The sequence below is a fragment of the Apium graveolens genome, chromosome 8 (assembly GCF_009905375.1).
Source record: "Apium graveolens cultivar Ventura chromosome 8, ASM990537v1, whole genome shotgun sequence".
Classification (NCBI taxonomy): domain Eukaryota; kingdom Viridiplantae; phylum Streptophyta; class Magnoliopsida; order Apiales; family Apiaceae; genus Apium; species Apium graveolens.
In genome coordinates, this window is record NC_133654.1 from 61,168,998 (window position 1) to 61,183,265 (window position 14,268).

Here is a 14,268-nt window from a genome sequence, read left to right on the forward strand (position 1 = left end):
TATGGAAGCTGGTACCCAAGCCTAAAGGAAAGAATCCAATAGACACCGAGTGGGTATTTAGAAACAAGATGGATGAAAATGGCATAGTAGTCAGGAACAAAGCTAGATTGGTTGCTAAGGGCTATTGTCATCAAGAAGGACTAGATTTTGATGAAATATTTGCTCCTGTTGTAAGACTTGAAGCCATCAGAATCTTCTTAGCCTATGCAGCCCATGCCAATTTCAAAGTCTATCAAATGGATGTCAAAAGTGCCTTTCTGAATGGAGATTTGGAGGAAGAAGTGTATGTTAGTCAACCTCCTGGTTTTGAAGATCCAATTTTTCCAGAATATGTCTATTATCTTTTGAAAGCACTTTATGGACTGAAGCAAGCACCTAGAGCCTAGTATGACACTTTATCAAAGTTCCTTTTGGAAAATCACTTCACAAGAGGTACTGTAGATAAAACTTTATTTTTCAGGAATGTTAATGGCTCTAGTATAGTTGTTCAAATTTATGTAGATGATATTATTTTTGGCTCTACAGATGAGAAACTTTGCAAATAGTTTTCCAAATTGATGCAAAGTAAGTATGAAATGAGTATGATGGGAGAACTAACTTAGTTTCTTGGTTTACAAGTTAAGCAAGTTAGTGATGGAATATTCATTAGTCAAACTAAATATATTTTTGATCTTTTAAAGAAGTTTGATCTAATGGATTGCACATCTGCAAAAACTCCCACGGCCACAACAACTAAGCTTGAATTAAACACTACTGAAAAGTCTGTGGATATTTCAAGTTATAGGGGCATGGTTGGCTCACTTTTGTACTTAACAGCTAGTAGGCCAGATATAATGTTTGCTACTTGTTTATGTGCTAGATTTCAGGCTGATCCTAGAGAATCTCACTTGATAGATATTAAGAGAATTTTCAGATATCTCAAAGGAACACCAAACCTTGGCATTTGGTACCCTAGAGATTCTGGTTTTGATCTAACTGGTTATTTAGATGCAGATTATGCTGGTTGTAGAATTGATAGAAAGAGTATAACAGGAACCTGTCAATGCCTAGGAAACAAGCTTGTGTCCTGGTTCAGTAAAAAGCAAAATTCAGTTTCTACTTCTACAGCTGAAGCTGAATATATTGCTGCTGGTAGTTGCTGTGCATATATTTTATGGATGAGGAATCAATTGCTAGACTATGGCTTGCAAGTTGAGAGGATTCTTATTTTCTGTAATAACACAAGTGCAATTGCCATCACTGAAAATCCAGTGCAACATTAAAGGACAAAGCACATAGACATCAAGTACCATTTCATAAGGGAACATGTAATGAATGGTACTGTGGAGCTTCATTTTGTTCCAAGTGAGAAGCAACTTGCAGATATCTTTACCAAGCCACTAGATGAATCCACTTTTTCAAGGTTGGTAAGTGAGTTAGGTATGCTTAATTACTCTTAAATCCATCTGAGTTATTTTGCAAGTTGATATGCAGCCAGAAATTTAATTGATTTTTCAGTCTTGGATGTAATTTTGGCTAAGTCAAAATTTACATCTCGACGGATGACCCTTATCCCTCGAGTTTGGTCATCCGTCGATATAAAATTTGCTAATAAAAATCAATTTCTTTTCTGCAATATTTAATGTCTCGACGGATAACAGTTTATCCTCATCCGTCGAATTGTCTTAATCTAAGCCGTTAATTCCCTGTACATTATCCATCGAGTATACTTACAGGCTGTAAGCATTACACAACGGATAATGAGTGGAATTTTTACAGTTTATTTTTAAACGACTATTTTAGGCAATTTCTATTGGTTACTTTATTTTACTTTATAATTTTTATCAGTTATTTTTGAGATAGTATAAAAGCTTATTTCATTTCAATTGTTTTCTTTTATCTTTCTCAAATTCAACTGCTCTAATTTCATTCTCTCTCAAGCACTTACTCTCCTTCTCTTCAAGTTTTCGTTCTCTAACAATGGCACCTGTAGTAAAGATTATGTCACAAACTGGGTTCATTTATGAGAAGAACAACTTTACTCCGTTAGTCAACAAGGGTATTCAGCAATCGGAGGACTATCACAAGATGATGGACTTTGTGAAGAATTGCAAGCTAAATTACGCCATATTGGAATCACCCACAATCTTCTGTGAAGTTGTTGAAGAGATGTGGACCACTGCTACCTACAGCTCTACAGATAAGACCATCACTCTAACCATCAAAGGTAAAGAATTTTGTATCAATAGTGATGTGATAAAAGCATGTTTCAAAATACCTGATAATAATGTGACTTCACCACACACTGGCACTGATATTATCAATATGCTTAATTCCATGCACTATGCACTTCCTACTTCTAAACTGAGTGATATTAGAAGAATGGGTCTTAGGAAGGAATGAAGTTTCTTGTATGATGTAGTTACTAAGGTTTTCTCTAGAAAAATCAGTAATTTTGATTCAGTGAATATTTCCATGCTTAACATGCTATACATGCTAGTTACAGATAAATTTTATAATTTCAGTGACCTTGTCTTGTTTGAGTTAGGTTTCAAATTAGGAGAGTTAAATAAAAGAGGTAAGAATGTGTATTATGCCAGATTTCTCATGTTATTGGCTAACCACATTTCTGAAGAAATTGTGCTTGAGAACCCTAACAACAAACTGGATTGTTGGGTTCAAGAGAGAAGACTCATTGCAGATTTGAACAGGGCCAATCATCACAAGGATGTGCCAAAGTTCTACTTTCCTGTAATGCAGGCACCTCAGGTAAGTGAGGTAAGTTCATCCATCCCTACAACTATTCCAACCTCCACTATTTCTTTGAATTCAGGAGAAGTTATGACAACTGTGCCAATGACCAAACAGTTGCCTACCAAAGCCTCCAAACCTACTACCATTTCCAAATCTAAATCAAAGAAAACCCCCTCTGGTATCTCTCAAAAGATGCCAGTTGAAAAATCCACAAAAGCAAAAGAGGGGAGTGTGAAGGAGGGAAAGTCAGGTGAGGGAAGGGGTGAACATCAAAGAAACCCCAAGAATAAGGTTGGAGAGTTGAGTGAATCCCAGCCTAGCCACACTGTAGTTTCCCAACAAACTGCAGTGCTTAAAAAGGATAAAAGCTCACTTCTAGCTGCATCCTCCCAAAAGGATGTAGTTATTGAACAAAGCTCTCAACCAAGAGCACAGGCCAAGAGAGTTAGGGACACAAGCTCACCCCAAACTTATACAAGAAAGAAGAAATCTAAAACCTCTGGGGATGCACAGGGTACACACACTGTGCAAACTGGTGCTAAAGACACAGTCACTGCACCTTCTCAAGTTCAGTTTGATATGGCTACAATAAATGTGGAGTCACAGCCAAAATCTCTAGTTATAGAAGCACCTCATACACCATACTCACCAACAAACTCTCTGGATGTGGATATGTTAAACACATCAATTCCTGATTCCCCTTCTTTAACTCTGTTGGGGAAGCCAAAATCTAGTGCAAGTGAGCATAATCTTTTAGATGATTTGTTGGCTCACTTGCCAATTCTTTCAGAAACTATTATGTCATCTGTGTCCAAAATATCTTCAATCAACACAGAGTCAACAATAGTTTCTCTTCCCACCTCATTCATTTCTACTCTCTCGACGGATATTGCTCATCCGTCGAGTAGTGTTATATCCCGACGGATAAGCCTAACAGCAGTTATCTGTCAGATAGCAAAACCACTCACTCAATGGATATCACTCATCCGTTGAGTATCTCTGCACAACTTCAAACTTCAATTATTTCAAGTGCAGAAGATTTAGTGGTTGTACAGTCACTCTTAGGATTGGGAGATGAGAGTGTTTTGAGTGAGAGGCTGGGTTGCTCCCAGGAAAAAGGAGAGGAAATGAGTGAAAATCTGCAATCCATTTCTTCAGGATTGGCAAAAGGGAGTGAAAGGAGTCCCACCTTAGAAGGTGAAGGTGAGGGTGTGAGGGTGGGGAGCCAGGGTGAGACCCTGATGCAACAAAAGAGAGAACATGAGAGAAAAGCAGGTACAGAGGGTATAAGGGTGGATCCAGCCATTGCTCATGAGTCAATGATTGTGGATGATGCTGAAAAGGGAAGACAATTTCAGCAACATTACAAAGCTGTAATTGATAACATTTCCTTGGATGCTGACACTTTTACTCATCCTGTGTCAGCCTATCAACTGTTGGCTGCTCAGGCCAATGAGGAGGCAGAAAAGACTTTGAATCTAGTCCATACTTCAGAATCTCTACAAAGGGATAAAGCTGATGTCAATTTGATGCCTCCTACAGCTGGTGAGCCATCTGAGGAATTTGGAGTAAATTCTAATGATGATGACTCTATTTCATTTGATGGAAACATGAACTTAGGGGGAGATGAAGGCCCAAGTTCTATTTCAGATCTACCTGAATGGGCATTGACAAAGGAGTCTACACCAGGACAATTCAATGTATCCTTAGTCAAACAAATCATGTATATCCAAAAGACCATTCAGAACACCTCAAATGCTGGTACCAAGGCTATTCTTCAAGCTCACCTAGATTCTCTACATCTCATGAAGCTACAGCAATTAAGACAGAATCTAAGTGTGGATGAGCTTAAAAGGATATAGCTGACTTGAAGACCTACAATTTTGAGAAGTTGGATTCAATCATGCCCTATGGTACCATGCAAGATCTGCTACTGAGACTGAGAAGAGAATCTGATGCTAAAAAGAAGCTGACCAAATTGGAGGACAGAGTTCAAGCTATTGAAAACTCTGTGGTCACCATTCTTCAAAATCAACAGTCTCAGACCAATCTTCTAATGCAACTGGCTAAAGCACAAGGCTTGACTCCTCAACTTGATGATAACAAAAAGGGAGAGAAAGGACCAAGTAAGGGGTAGAAGCTTCAGATACAAATCACTAAGGTAATTGTGCCTTCAATTACTGTCTCAAAGCCACCAGTTACACATGGTATAGATCTGATTTAAGCAGCAGCAGCCAACTTGAAAGCTGTTGAGAAAGAAAAGTTGAGTTTAGTCAACTGGGAGAAGATTGATGAGGAGATACAAAATAAATTCCAACTTGTCAAGGAGCCAGTTAAGTCAACCATCCATCACTCTCAAGTCAATCAAATCAGTGTTAATGAGATGAGCATGAACTATCTGGAAAGAGGACAATCTTCCTGTATCAAGTCTCCAAAGGCTGAAATGATTCTTAAACCAAGGGCAAACTATTCAAAATCATCCTTGAAGAACCCCTTGGACACTGTGTATGAGACACCCAAGCCTGATGAAAAGAAGCTTCTGTCAAGATCAATTGCCTTCTATAAAGATCCAGCTGATTCAACTTTAAAAAGAAGAATTGCTAAAATATTTAGAAATGGGAAGGAAATTTGTGTGGTAGCTGGACATCCACAATTTGCTCAAGCAAAGAGAGAAGAAAAAGCCAGATTGAAGTAGGAAAAGAAGCAAGCTGCTTTAGATGCAAAGAAGACTAAACAAAAGAAAGAGCAGATTGCTATCTTGGCCAAGCTACAGGCTGTGAATTCATCTCAACAAATTCCCTCTCAACCATCTGAAGCTACTGAATCAAGGAAGCAAGTTGAAGAACAGAAGAAATCTCCAAGAAAGAAAGAATTGGCTCAAAGAACAAAAAGGAAACTGGATATTGTTGACAAGGAATTGGAAGATCAATTTCCTAAGGAACCCACACCAGCTACAACTCAAGCATCAAAGCCCTCTGTGGTATTTGAAGATATAAGGGTGGTGGATCCCTACAGGAATATTCATGGTGAACCTATTGTGCCCAAGGATGAGCCAATAGAATGGGATAACATACCAATTCCTGACTTCAGTCTACCAAACCTTAGCAAGCCAAAAAGAACAAAGTCAAGGGCAGTCAAGAAAGTAAAGCTGTCACCTCTCAAATCCAAATCTGTAGTTAAATCTCAACCTAAAGTCAACAAGGGAGACTACTTGTACTTGTGTGACATCAAAGAATTTTTTGATCGAAACCTCTATCTGGATGAAATGGATGAAGTGAGAGGAATTGATGCATACAGAAACCTACCTGAAAGGTTAGTGTTCAAGTACAAAGGAGGAAGGGAGATTCAATGGCCACTTCACAGGATTCTTCAAGAGAGCCAAGCTGTACTGATTAAAGTTTATTCATCCTTCAAGAAGAACTTTGGATTCAATGTCACTGCAAGAAGACTAGTATTGAAGAATATTGAAGAACTAAGGAGTGTTAGAGCTAAAGATGCACTCCCAAAAACTCTAATCATCCCATACATAGGGAAAAGAGTGCATCTAAGGCCCTACTGGCTGATGGAGTTCATGGATGACAAAGGTGTGAGAAGATTCTTCAGATTAGAAGACCAATTGAGCATCTCTAGCAATGAGACTCTCTTGGAAATTCAAGGAAAGCTAAATCTCTCAAAATCTGATGAATTGGAATTCCACAGGCAGCTCCAAAATCAGATTGATGAAAACAACAGAAAGCTTGGAAGAAGATCCAGACCTTCAAGAAACTAGAAAAATCTGCTCAGGCTAGAGGCGCATCTTGAAATGACCGTGAGCCAAAACTTTGTACATTTTTATTATTTGAAGCACTTTCAGTATTATCTACTTTTCTTTAAAGCTGTATGTTTAGGATGTTTTGTTATCATCAAGTATCTCTTAATTTATGGCTACAATTCCAGTAGACATAAATTGGGGGAGATTGTTGTGCATATGTTGTGTACTTGATGATTACACAAACAAAACACCTAAGTAGATTTTACTTAGTGAAATAATGTAGCACTCGACGGATAAGAATTTTAGTCCCGACGGATAAATCTTTATAGTCCCGACGGATAATGATTTATTATCCATCGAGTGAGTAGCTTATGTAATAATGAGTCTGTAGCACATTTCTGCATACACCTTTGTATAGATTCTGTAGTAGCATATAAGTCATGTTGAATTTAACTAGATATGCAGAATAGGTTGATTAATTGTACATAGATGATGTCTTATAATTCTGCATAAGTGAAATGAAGTCAAGTGCCTGATTGCTACCCGACGGATAATCTACAAAGCACCCGACGGATGATCAACAATCCAAAGGATGATCATTAACTCGACGGATGATCATGAACCTAACGGATAAAGAATTCAAACATCAGTTGACAGTGACAACTGGTCACATCCATCGAGATGTATGCAAACGGAATGAGGAAGCCTATTAACTGGGTAATAGAGAAGAAAGTAGCAAAGGATAAAGACTGATAGTTTTTATAATGATCCTATCTTTTGACTTTGTAATCTTGGTAATATATAAACCAAGAAGTAGCAAATAGAAACTAAGATCTGAGACATGTTGGGAACCACGGACTTAGGGTGTTACTACGTTTTATGATAAAGATTACGAAAAGAGGATTACCTTGTTAATGGTTGATTCCACGCTATCCTATTGTATTTCCAAATTCCCTTGAGCGAAGTGTGGCCTCTGTCTTCTCAAGTTATCCTCTCTTCTTGCTCCTTGGTGGCTACAATATGTTTTCACACAAATCCAAGCAAAAGAGAATAAGAATATATATAGGATACAATAGGGACCATGGATAATTAGGTTGGGCCTTCTAATTACATCTTGAGCCTAGCCCAATGTAATTAAATATTAATTCAATCCACTAAAGAATTAATATTTGCACTACCTTTCCTAATACCGTAATTTAATTAATTCGGTTCCAATATTATTTGCCTATTAAATTCCCCATGTTTAAAATATCATATGTCCATTAATTAAATAGATTACTGATAATTTATTTAATTAATATCTTTTATCCTTGATCATCCACTCAACCTTTATTTAATTATGCCAGAATAAATTCCACCTGCAGGGTTTCACATAATTAAATCTTTTGAGCTTTCAAGGGGACATCATTAACCCGAATATTATCAGGACATGGATTCCTTCAATAAATAATATCCACCATGTATATAATTCCATCACCCAAAATATAATAATATAATTCAAAAGAATTATTTCATATATAAATCAAAGCATGTAAATAATATACACGTGTCAATTACTATTTCCGGATTAAGAACCTAAGCATTAATAATAACATAGAATCTTAGTTCTCCTTCTTAATCAGTATTAAGGGAACAATTCTAAATTTGATCCTAGTTCAATATACACAAAGTATACTAGTATTATTTATTAGTCAATATAAACTAATCTAAATAATACTACAGCCATACCAGTGGATTGTCCAACACCACCTGTGCTGTGAACCTTATTATATTATATAACCGTATTTAACAATCTAATATTCTGTATCCCATTTGATACTAGATTGTTCACAATATATAATATTATACAACATGTAAACATTCAAATGATTCTCAAATAAACTAGGCCAGAAATAAATGTACATACTTCAAATAAATATTTTCAGTATACACTAACAATCTCCCACTTATACTCAAAATATTCTATGTGTACATCAGTGTTTATTTAATCCACTATTACATAAAAATCTATGTGTCCATCCATCTGACTCCTATCGCTTCCACATGCTTGTCAAAAACCTTGGTTGGCAAGCTCTTTGTGAAAGGATCTGCTCGGTTGTCTTCTGATGATATGTGAGCCACAACTATATCCCCTCGCTTTACGATTCCTCGTATGAGATGATACTTACGTTCAATATGTTTAGCTGCTTTGTGGTCTCGCGGTTCCTTTGAATTTGCCACAGCACCAGTGTTATCACAATACACCGTCAAGCTCCTAGGCAAATTAGGTACCACATCTAAGTCCAAAAGGAAGTTCCTGAACCATACAGCCTCCTTGGCAGCCTCAGAGGCCACCACGTACTCGGCCTCCATGGTGGAGTCTGCAATGCATTTCTGCTTTACACTCCTCCATATAACGGCTCCACCTCCCAAAGTAAAAACATATCCCGAGGTTGATTTCCTCTTATCCCTATCTGATTAGAAATCTGAATCAGTATATCCCAAAGGAAATAGATCTGAGGCCTTGTAAATTAACATATACTCCTTAGTCCTTCTCAGGTAATTGAGTATAGTTTTTACTGCACTCCAATGTTCCTGACCTGGGTTCGACTGATATCTACTAACCATGCCTACAGCAAAGTAGATGTAGGCCTCGTACATAACATAGCATACATTAAGCTTCCACATGCTGAAGCATAAGGAACTGCTTTCATGCTCTCTATATCCTTAGGTGTCGAAGGACACTGCTTCTTAGATAGAGCAACTCCATGCTTAAAAGGTAAAAAACCTTTCTTGGAGTTCTGCATGTTAAAACGAGCTAATACTTCATCAATGTAGGGCTCTTGAGATAAAGCCAACATCCTTTTCTTGCGATCCCTTATAACTTTGATCCCAAGGATGTATGCCGCTTCACCTAAGTCCTTCATGTCAAATTGTTTGAACAACCATGCCTTTACTGATGACAACATCTCAACATTATTTCCAATAAGTAAATATCATCTACATATAGTACTAGAAAAACCACTGCATTACCTTCACTTCTCTTATACACGCACGATTCGCTTGGACTTTGATCAAATCCATATGACTGGACTGCCTGATCAAAACGAATATTCCAGTCTCTAGAAGCTTGTTTAAGTCCATAAATAGACCTCTTAAGCTTACATACCAGATGCTCTTGGCCTTCCTTAATGAATCCTTTTGGTTGCTGCATATAGATGGTTTCTTCAAGACTTCCATTACGAAAAGCTGTCTTGACATCCATTTTCCAAATCTCATAATCGAGATGAGCTGCTATAGATAAAAGAATACGGATTGACTTAAGCATGACTACCGGTGAAAAGGTTTCCTCATAATCGATACCTTCTTTCTGAGTATACCCTTTCGCAACAAGTCTTGCTTTCCAGGCTTTCACCTTTTTATCTAATTCCCTCTTTTTCTTATAGATCCACTTACATCCAATAGGTTTTATACCTTTGGGTGGTTCCATGAACTCCCAGACCTGATTAGAATACATTGATTCTATCTCAGATTCCATCACCTTTTGCCAAAGATCTGCATCTTTGTCTTGTGCTGCCTCTTCGTATGTACGGGGATCATCATCATGTTCACCAGAGACCAAGTCTGAAGACTCTCCCAAAAACATGAATCTATCAGGCTGGTGAACAACCCTCCCACTACGACGAGGCACTGGTGCGGTATTAGTGACAGGTTGTACATTATGTTGTGGTTGTTCTACTTGTACTACAGCTTCATGGGTATTATTTGTCCCTCCCACTAGTTCCTCTAAAACGACACTACACATGGGTTTGTGATTCATTATATATTCCTCCTCTAAGAATCTTGCATTGGTGCTAACAATGACATCCTGATTCTTCGGACTATAAAATAAATATCCTTTCATTCCCATGAGGTAGCCTACAAACAACCTTACTTCTGTACGAGAATCTAACTTAGTCGCGTTCTTGTTCAGCACATGTGCTGGACAACCCCATATTCGAATATGTCTTAGACTCGGTTTATCCCCGGTCCACAATTCTAAGGGGGTTTTTGGAACCGACTTAGAAGGTACTAAGTTCAGAAGATAAGCTGCTATCTCTAAGGCATGTCCCCAGAATGACTTGGGTAAATCCGAATAACTCATCATCGATCTAACACTCTCTAAAAGAGTCCGGTTCCTTCTCTCTGCTACACCGTTCTGCTGGGGTGTGCCTGGTGCAGTTAACTGGGATTCTATCCCATTTTCTGATAAATATTCCCTAAATTCTCCAAGCAAGTATTCGCCACCACGATCTGATCGTAGTGACTTGACACTTTTATTAAGTCGCTTCTCCGTTTTAGCTTTGTACTCTTTGAACTTATCAAAGCACTCAGACTTACGGTGCAACAAATAAACGTACCCATATCTAGAATAATCATCAATGAAAGTGACGAAATATTCATAACCACCTCTTGCTTGGATATTCATGGGTCCACATAAATCAGAGTGAACCAATTCTAACAGTTGTTTGGCTCTATTCCCTTTTGCTTTGAAAGGCCTATTAGTCATTTTACCTTCCAAGCAGGATTCACAAACTGGAAATGGCTCCACTGCCAATGAGCTTAAAGGCCCGTCTACTACCAGTCTTTGAATCCTCCTCAAGTTAATATGACCTAATCTCAAGTGCCAAAGATATGTTTGGTTCAAACTAGAAGGTTCCTTTCTTTTAGTAGAGTTAGAAGATGTGTTGTTCAATTCCCTAAATTGCAGTTGCAGTGCAGGTTGACTAGGATTGATTATATACAAATTGTCTTGCAATGTACCAGAACATATAATTTGTTTATTCATCATAATAGAAACATTACGATCCAAACAAACATTATAACCATCCAAAGCAAGTTTAGAAACTGAAATTAAATTCCTTCTAAAAGAAGGTACATAAAGACAATTGTTCAAAACCAAAATCCTATTGGAACCAAAAGATAAATGAATAACTCCTACTGCAACTACTGCTACTTTCGTAGCATCTCCTATGAACACGTATATCTCACAATCTCTAAGCATTCTGGATAGTTGGAACCCCTGCATAGAATTACAAACATGATCAGCGGCTCCTGTATCTACATACCAAGTGCTCGTAGATATAGCCGCTATAAATGTTTCTGTAACTAGAGAAAGAGACATACCAGTATTGTTTGTCTTCTTAGGAAGAGGACAATCCTGTTTCCAGTGACCTGACTGTTTGCATCTGAAGCACTTTCCCTTTGGCTTTTTCACACCACCCTGAACTCCCACTGCCTTCACAGCTTTCTGTGTCTGAGCCTTTTTCTTCTTCCTTAATACCTTTCGGCTTAGAGGAAGAACCTTTCTCAGCCACATTCACTTGAACACTCTGCCGAAATAATCCTTCAGCTGCCTGAAGTCCTGTCAGCAGTTCTGTGAGACTATACTGCCTCTTGTTCATGTTGTAATTCAAGCGGAACTGCTCAAAACTCTTGGACAAGCTCATAAGGATAATGTCAATCCGGGTTTCCCCGTCAAGTTCAGCACCAAGGATCTCTATCTCATTCAGATGAGACATCATCTTGAGAACATGATCCCTTACAGGTGTGCCTTCAGCCATCTGAGTGTTCATTAAAGCCTTCATGGCTACTTGCCTAGCAGGCCTATTCTGATCTCCAAAAAGTTCCTTGAGATTAAAGAGCATATCCGAAGCAGTGGCCATAGACTGATGCTGATGCTGCAAAACACCCGACATTGCTGCCAGAATGTAACATCGCGACATTTCATCAGCCTTAATCCACCGTTTATAATACTCTTTCTCATCTTCAGGAGCATCAACAGCAGGCTGTTCAGGCTTGGGTTCATAAGTGCAAAACTTGTACTCCTCAGCAGTCAACACAATGTCCAAATTTCGTTTCCATTCAATATAGTTAGGTCCGGTAAGTTTGTTATCCTTAAGTATGGTGAATAGTGGATTAAAACCCATTTTATCCTGAGAATCATGCATAAAAAGATCACATAAATAAGGGTGCATTAATTATTAAGATCTTTTGATTCCTCTAACAATTATTAAAATTTATTGAACTAACATATAAACACCATAAGCTTCTGGTACGCCACGATGTGTGACATGTATACAACCTAATTTTGTTTAAATGTTACTTCGGTCCTATTACTAAACAATATGCCACGTTGGGGTGGACTATATTATTTTTCATAGCTAAGTGTATACCATCATCAAATCTTAAATTATTTGAAATCAATGGAACTTGGTACGCCACGATGGGTGGCGTGTATACCTTCCAATATTCGTAATTTTGCCTTGAATAGAATACTTCAATTCAATATTCATCAATGGTTTGATTTCCAGGTAGTGGAGGAGTCACATCGGTCTCGTTTAAAACCCACAGCCTTATAAGTTCGATGAACCCATTTTTGACAAAATCGCCCCAAATCAGAAATAAAGAAAATCCGTATTTATTCCTTTTAAAATTTATTAATTTAAGAAGTTTGTTCTAGTAATTTCTATAACATTCTAGATACCATAAATTACATGCCACGATGGATGACGTATATATAATTTATATTCGTCTTTATGTTAAATTATCTTCAACCAATAATGGAGACCATGGGATTTAATTTCATATTAATTCCCTCTCCCACTTAGATTTTTTTTTATAAAAATTGAGGAATTTTAAAATTAAATGGGGCCCTATGTTGTTATAATTATGTCTAATCATGCATTCAAAATACACACATAATTTTAGCAATATATAATATTTAATTAAAGTAATAAATAAAATTTATGTCCATGTCGTCCTAATTAAGTTAAACATGCAATTTTAAAAAATTACACACATAATTAACGACACACATAATCAATAAATTAAAGCAATAATTAAAATTTAATGGAAAAAATTAAAATAAATTTTCAACTATTATGGCCCTTGAAAAAAAAATCCAGCTCTAAAAAAAAAATCTGCCCCAAGCGCGCCCCGACGCCCACAGCAGCCCCAGCAGCCCCAGCAGTCCCCACTGCCGCAGCAGCCCCAGCAGCCCTAGCAGCCCCAGCAGTCCCAGCTGCCGCAGCAGCCACAGCAGCCCCAGCAGTCCCAGCTGCCGCAACGGCCCCAGCAGCCCCTTGTAATCGCACAGCGGAATAAAAAACTACTGGAATTGATTTCCGATCGCACATAACTATTACGAAATACCCGGAACAATTACAAAAAAATAGATCTAATACAAAACTAATTTTGTAAAATCTATTCTAACACGATCAACCCTCGTGTAAATTACAACCACGATTAAACCACGTGGAAACCAAAACAAAAATTACCCGCGATTAAACCACGTAGGATCCAAACACATAATTAAAATATACATGGCCATAATAGTGGATTAACAACCTGCATCAAAACCAATACAAGCAAAACACTATATACACGCATATATAATTACGACATGGACATTATATCATAAAACGTAGAACCCATTACCAGGCTCTTGATACCAATTGTTGGGAACCACAGACTTAGGGTGTTACTACGTTTTACGATAAAGATTACGAAAAGAGGATTACCTTGTTAATGGTTGATTCCACGCTCTTCTATTGTATTCCCAAATTCCCTTGAGCGAAGTGTGGCCTCCGTCTTCTCAAGTTATCCTCTCTTCTTGCTCCTTGGTGGCTACAATATGTTTTCACACAATTGCTAAGCAAGAAGAGAATAAGAATATATATAGGCTACAATAGGGACCATGGATAATTAGGTTGGGCCTTCTAATTACATCTTGAGCCTAGCCCAATGTAATTAAATATTAATTC